This window comes from Eurosta solidaginis, chromosome 2 (assembly GCF_040869045.1).
Source record: "Eurosta solidaginis isolate ZX-2024a chromosome 2, ASM4086904v1, whole genome shotgun sequence".
In the NCBI taxonomy this organism is placed as follows: domain Eukaryota; kingdom Metazoa; phylum Arthropoda; class Insecta; order Diptera; family Tephritidae; genus Eurosta; species Eurosta solidaginis.
Genome location: NC_090320.1, coordinates 105042550 through 105050366, shown reverse-complemented (window position 1 = coordinate 105050366; position 7817 = coordinate 105042550).

The following is a 7817-nucleotide window of genomic DNA, read 5'->3' as shown; positions in this document are numbered from 1 at the left end:
CATATTAAGGTTAAAATGAGTTTCTTTGTTTTAATAAAGTCTTCATTATGATATTATATGTTTCTTGTTTTTCTTACATGCTAGTACATATACCAAGGGAACTATTAAACCATTTAAACTTCCTGCAAATAATAGAATTTCAATAGAATCGAGAACTGTATTCAAATATATACATATAAAGGAAACACTTGCCATGCAATGTATATAATTGGGGAAAAAGTGGAGGAACAAAAGAAAATGTGCCGTCCATATGAATCGAGGAGCAACTTGCTAAAAATTTCAAATTTTCTTCTGTGGAAAAAATAATTAGCCTTTGATAATTTGGCCCACTATCATATAGCAAAAATTGTTTTCCATCTATTGTTTTGATAAACTCATTTTCAAGAACGAGTTCTTTGAGATTATTAGGATTTTTCGGAACGAAATTTAGAACACGTGTTCGCCTGACGGTGCGCATCATTTAATCGACTGAAGGAAAAATCGGTCTAACAGCTATATTTGCATTTGATATAATCTGTCCTACAATATCTCTCGAGGTACGACACTCTTCAGTAGCCTTTCGTTTTAAGTCTTTTGCGAATCGATAACATTCTACTTTCCTAGCATCTGGTGCATGTAAATGTATGCCTGTTATCTTCATGTTGTCATTATTTTCACCTGGTTCCACCTTGTTATATCGAATTAATCTGGCACCACAATTCGATTCACTTTTTTTACTAAAACATATTCACGAAAGTGAAAAAACTTCCAATTTTGTGAATTAGAATTAAGTTCTTACTTTCTACAGAAAAAATAATCTGTTTCATTATACGACCTATCGAATGTTTATTCAAATCCATCTAAGAAAATTTACAATAACACGAAAAAGTGATGATAAAAAATAAAGTCAGTGATCATACATTAAAAATGGATTAGTAGTTTATACTTAAAATATATCAAAAGTGAAAAACCAAACATTTAAGTAGTCAGAAGGCAGAAAGACATTTATAACTTAAAATTTGGAAAATAACCAGATGGCTGAAAAAAATTCAGGAGTCAAATTTCAGAAGTCAAAATTCAGAAAGTAATCAGACAGCAAAAAAACATTATATTTTGCGGGAGGGGGGGGGGGGGGTAGTAATTGTTGTTTTCAACAACAAACCACACAAACAGTCATTATAAGGGTTCGGTACAAAAACAATCCGAGTCCCGAAATTAAAGAATACCGACATGACAAAGTCCCGAATTTGCAAAAAGTCAGCTGTTTCTACTGGCTTATTGTGCTACTGCCCCAGTGACCTAGGTATATATATATTCGCACGCCACAAACTCACCATACCAGCTATCAGCTGACCAATAAATACACGACAGGGTTGCATGTTACATTTGGCATAATGGTACGTGCAGATAGTACGCGTCGCGGAGAACGAATCGCCAATCTGCAAATTTATGTCAGGTGAACGTAAATAACGCATCTCTGCTTGTTAAAAATTGTATTTAATAATATGCTTCGCATATGCACTTAATTTATCTATCCTTTCATACGTTTTGTAATAAAACACCTCCGCTTCACCCAACCAACCTCACGACCGCTCGCCCCGGAACATCCACAAAATACCACAGTCGCCCTGAGAGCGATACGAAACGTTAGACGCTGGAACGGAGACCTCTGCCTCTTCGTCCAACCAAAAACCTGCAAATATGGAACGAAGACCTGGGTCTCTCCATCCGGAATAAAAAAAAACAAAGGATAACAAAAAAAATGCTGCCATTCTGGAACGGATACCTCGGCCTCTTCGTCCAGCCTTACTGGCCATCGACTATACATATATTACGTTATGAATTTCTATATTTAAGAGTTACGTATGACCCAATGGCAAGAAATATTCACTTCTATCTGTTCATAACCGCTAATTTTTTCATCTTAGCTCAGGTGGCATGCTAAGCAAGTCGGAAAGGATTCCCGGCCATTTGCTTCGCAGACGAACTCCTCATCTAGATTAAGTTTAGTGTGTAAGTCTTATATTCATTTTTCTCGTTTCAGCGGAGGTCATTGGCGGAAAAAGATGTTGCGTATCGCAAGGGGGGCCGGCATGTTTAGGCAGGATGCCTAACTTTTCCGCATCTGATTGCGATCCCCCCAATGCAACTCTGGAAATCGATACTCGATACTCGATTTAATTTATAACCACCCACACCATCACCGCCACATGCATGTGCATGCATGTACATGCACGTGTATGTGTGCTTTTTGTCAGCACTCATGCATATGCATGTCGGGGTTGATGTGTGGGTGCCTTTCCCCTCCAAAACTGATGATTTTGCGGGTCAACGGTTGTAGCTTTCTATACAACCGGCCTCTTGGATTCTACCAGTGTGTGTGTGTGTGTACGCATTACACATCTGCCGCCAGCGATCTCTGCCGTTTTTCGACACTACAGTCAGGTAATATTGTAACCAATTTATTTTACTTCTACCCAATAAAACAGATTATTATAACGAGAAATTCTCGTCGTATCTGCTTTCATTTATCCACACGCGTATTCCCATCGAGATCGACCCGGTGCGCCCACCTCTCGCAAGGATCAAACGTACCCCGGCCGAACGTTAACTATGCTGGGCAATTGTTTGAGTTTAATGCTCTGTCTGAATTGGATGTTGCTAAATCTGTGTTTAAAATACAATCTAATGCAGTTGGGGTGGATGGAATTCCTATTAAATTTATTAAAATTATTCTGCCTACTATTCTACCTACACTTACACATATTATAAATCACATCTTCACCACATCCTGCTTTCCTGATGAGTGGAACATTACGGCGGTGATTCCTGTTGCTAAATCTGCCTCTGCGCACAGTCCTAATGATTTCCGTCCTATCAGTATTTTGCCCGCATTGTCCAAAGTAGTTGAGTCCATAATGTCCGAACAAATTTATAGCCATTTAAATAACTCAAACTTGCTATCCGCATTTCAGTCTGGCCTTAGAGCCGAACATAGTTGTGCTACCGCCATGATTAAGATACTTGATGACATCCGCATACCATTTTACAGGAACCACTGTACTCTCCTTTGTTTACTTGACCTCTCTAAGGCATTCGATTCGGTAAACCATGCACTGCTGTACGCTAAGCTTGTGAGATTCTTTGGTTTTAGTGAATCCGCGGTACGTTTAATGAAGAGTTGTCTGGAAGGGAGATCTCAGTGTGTAAAAGTAGGCTCGATGACTTCTGATCTGCGTCCTCTTTCGGTTGGTGTTCCACAAGGCTCTATATTGGGTTCACTTTTGGTTAGTATGTTTGTCAACGATGTATTCTTCACGTGTTGACATGTTCAAATGCACGCTTATGCAGATGATATACAATTCTACATGTCGCGGCCTCTTGATAAGACGGATGAACTGTGTGCTGACTTCAACGAAGACCTGTCATCTATCAAAGTATGGGCTTCGCATAATGGTCTTCGTCTGAACTGTGCCAAATCATATGTGCTTCCAATATGTAATAGACGGCTGGACTGCTCAGCCATTCCACCACTGTTTATAAGTCATGAGAGTGTTCGTTTTGTATCAAAAGTGACTAATCTTGGCTTTATAATAAATTCCGGCCTAACATGCACTGATCATGTAAATTCTGTTATACGTAAAGTTTATTATGTCTTGAAGAACTTGCGATATTCTGCTTCTTACACTCCGGTTACTATTAGAAGAAAGCTAGCCATACAACTTATCATGCCGATTATCTGCTACCCAGAACGCATATATAGCAAGCTGGATTCCCAAACTGCCAATAAAATTGAAGCGGTATTCAATAATGTCACAGGATATGTATATGGCTTGTCAATATATGAACACATCTCCGACTGGAAGTCTCGCCTCCTAGGATGTGAAATACTAGAGTATTTAAAAGCTAGAAATTGTATATTTCTTTTCCCTCTTATAACTGTGAAGCAGCCTAGTTACGTGTATTGAAAACTAATTTATCCTAGATCTTCCCGCATAAAGGACCTTATTGTTCCTACCTACTCTCTTCTTTCCTCTGCTATTTTTCATCAATGCTATTCGAATTTGGAACTCTATTCCGGCATCTATTCGGACAAATCTAAACAAAGGCAACTATAAGAAAATATTAGCATTTTCTTGATTTCATTTATTTTATTATAAATTTTTTTTTTAATTAGTACTATTATCATTTTTCCGAAAGATTTGCTCTCCAATCTTATATGTACTACATCAAGTTATTATATTATAAGACAGTTAATTTACTGAATTTATATAACAATCTTACATGTATTATGTATTTAGTTTGTTAGTTCTAAGCACCTGTGCATGATTTACCTGACAAATGTTAATACTTAGTTTTAAGCTCTTAATGAAACTTATACAATTCTGTCTATACCCAACTATTGTGCTATAAAAGATCATTTTTTCGATCTTAATGCACTAATATATTGTTCTTTAAATAAATTGATATTGAAATTGATATTATTGGATTTGATTTATCAACTGAATTAAATAATCTGAATTTACCATGACATTTTAAGATTTTATTTTTTTAAGTGATCATGCTAAAATTCAAAGTAAAATGTTTTCGCTAAAAATTTAACTCCTCGTGTAATTGATAAATTGGTTGAAATTTGGAATAAACTGAATATTCTACTAACTGATAGGCGTAGTATTCTATGAAAACTAAATGTTTTAATTGAAAAATATCACGAAAACATTAAACACAGAACAAAAGTACAGGAATTTACAGCATTCGTACAATCAACAAATGAATTATTTTACATTGGAAAATTTAAATGCAAGTTAAAAGCAACAGAATGTTCATGTGGTTTAATACCAAACCATTTAAAGGAATTTATGATGGACCAACATAATGTTAGAAAATTCACAATACCTGAATATATGGATGACATTGCAGAAGAAGCACCTACAACAATACTGCCAACAGTTTGTGATGATCCAACATACGAACCACTTGGAACAGATATGGAAACAGGTGAGGCACAAATTGCAAAGCAGTTGCAGAAGTATCTGTTAGAATGAAATGAGGACATTATACTCAACGATACGATACTATAAATTTTGCTATGATGTGTGACAGATTCGGTGTTTCAGATAGAGTTGCTTCATGTTTAGCAAACGCCTTTTCGAAGATATAAATTTTCGTGTTCCTGGTGAACTTGTCATAATGAATAAATTTAAAGTTGCAAGAGAAAAAATTAAAGCTAGAGATGAAGTGCTCCGTAAACGATACACAGATTCCAACATAACTGCATTTTCTTTCAATAGCAAAAAAAAAAAAAAAGATTCATCAACTAGAGAGAAAATTAATGAGAAATTTCCTACAAATATGGTAAGAGAACCCCATTTAGTTGTTCTCAAAGAGCCTAATGCTGAATTACTTGGATATGTTAATTTGGGTGAAGAAGAAAATGCAAAACACAAATTAAAAATTAAATGAATGCTTAAATAGCAAAAAACTGTTAATAGATCAATTAATTGGTATATGCAGCGATGGAGAACCAGCTAATACTGGAATAGAAAATGGTGTTATGAGACTTTTTGAAAAGCATTTAAATAGACCACTGCACTGGTTTATATGTTTGCTTCATTTCAATGAATTACCATTTGGTCATTTATTTAGAGCATTAAATAAAAAAGGCACGAGTGGACCAAAAGAAGCAAGTGGAAAAATATACAAACACATTCAAGACTGTGAAAAATTTCAGGTATGCATTTGTTAAAATTATTTTATAATATTTTTTAATGAATTAAATTAAATGAATTCTTCAATAGCAAAAAACTGTTAATAGATCAATTAATTGGTATATGCAGCGATGGAGAACCAGCTAATACTGGAATGAAAATGGTGTTATAAGACTTTTTGAAAAGCATTTAAATAGACCATTGCTTCATTTCAATGAATTACCATTTGGTCATTTATTCAGAGCATTAAATAAAAAAGGCACGAGTGGACCAAGAGAAGCAAGTGGAAAAATATACAAACACATTCAAGACTGTGAAAAATTTCAGGTATGCATTTGTTAAAATTATTTTATAATATTTTTTTAATCAAATTAAAATAGGAAAATTATATTAATTTTAATTGATTTAAAAAATTGATTTTTCAGGTTGTAAGTGATTTGTACCAATAGCATTGGAAAATATGCCTTGTATGATCAGTGATGAACAAGAACGAGAATTATCTACAGATATTAAATATTTATATCAAATTGAAATGGTGCTGTTTCAGTTGATTTAGCTAACATAAAACCAGGACCAGTTGTACATTCTCGATGGCTAACCAAAGTAAGCAGGGTATTACGTCTATATACAACAACTAATACACCATCGTAAAATTTGAAAACTCTACCAGTTTACATTATTAGAATTTATGTACCAATGTATTTCAATGTAAAGTACTACAATTCTGTTTTATACGGCAGTGTATTTTTATCAAAGTTTATTCGTTCATTACGATACCTACCACGTAATTTACTTAATATTGTAGATGGTGTAATCCAAAATAATTTATATTACGCTCATCCAGAAAACATTTTATTAACAATCTTATTTGATGATAGAAAAGCCATACGTGATAGAGCTATCAAAAAAAAAATGTATACTATCATATGTATTTAATTAGCGAGCTTTGCTCATATTGCTTTATACAATGGTTTTTGTAATTGATATTAGAGAAAAATATTTTATACTATCGAGAAAAAATACTTGATCCAACTAAACTCAGAGTTTACAAAAAATATAATATCAATTTTTATGCTTCCCATTATACTGATATGATTGATCTGAATGACGATAATTTACTATCTGAACCGGCATTCACAAGAAATATTCCATTCGATCTTAGATTATAATGAGCCAACACTAGATGATCCTAATATTCCAATGCATATCCAAGGAACAGAAAGATATGTGCAGTTAACGTCTGTTTCCAAACGTCTTATAAAAAAAAAACGTGAAGGTGTTATGGCTGTTACAGCAGAAAGTCGTGAAAACAACCACATTACTTTTATTTTGAAAAATACGTAAAATGGTCAATTCTAAGTAAAAAACATATTTTTTAAATAAATTGCATTAAAATTATAAAAATTGTGTTTTTTGCTTATTACTTGAAAATATAGGTTTTTTTGGAAATTTTTTTTTCTAGAAAAAGAATTCGAAGAAAGAAAAACTGTCTGAATTAAAGTTATTGGAAATATTCTGAACTTATTTTAGCTGTAAAGAAAAAAAAATGTCCACAATAAATTTGTTAAAAATGATAATATAGTAGTTAAAAGTTCATTTTAGGCCAATTTCTCATAGTTTAAGCCTGATATCTCTACTAAAATTCAAAAACACGATATTAATACAGATTCTGAAATGTACGTAAAATACCTTTAAAGTAAGAGCCCGTGACTGTCAGACCTTCGTCATTTTATAAAAGATGAAATTTCCTCAGTGCATACCTCCAACTGAAGCAGGATCGTTGGCCTATTATAAAACATGAGGCATAGTGGCTTTAACAGATATCGTGCAAAAATTATAGAAAATAGACAATTTTTCCAAGATATCCATTTCTTCCAAAAATCAGTTATAGTAAAAATACAAATTATCCGTGACTGCCAGACCTTCGTCATTTTATAAAAGTTGAAATTTCGCCAGTGCATACTTTCAACGGAAGCAAAATAGTTGGTCTATTATAAAACCTGAGTCATAGTGGTTTCAACAAATGTCATGCAAAAATTTTGCAGAAAAATATACCTTTCTTTCGTCATTTTATAAAGACTGATTTTCATATATGGTCTTCGTCACGATATAAGAAGCCACTAGCCTCAT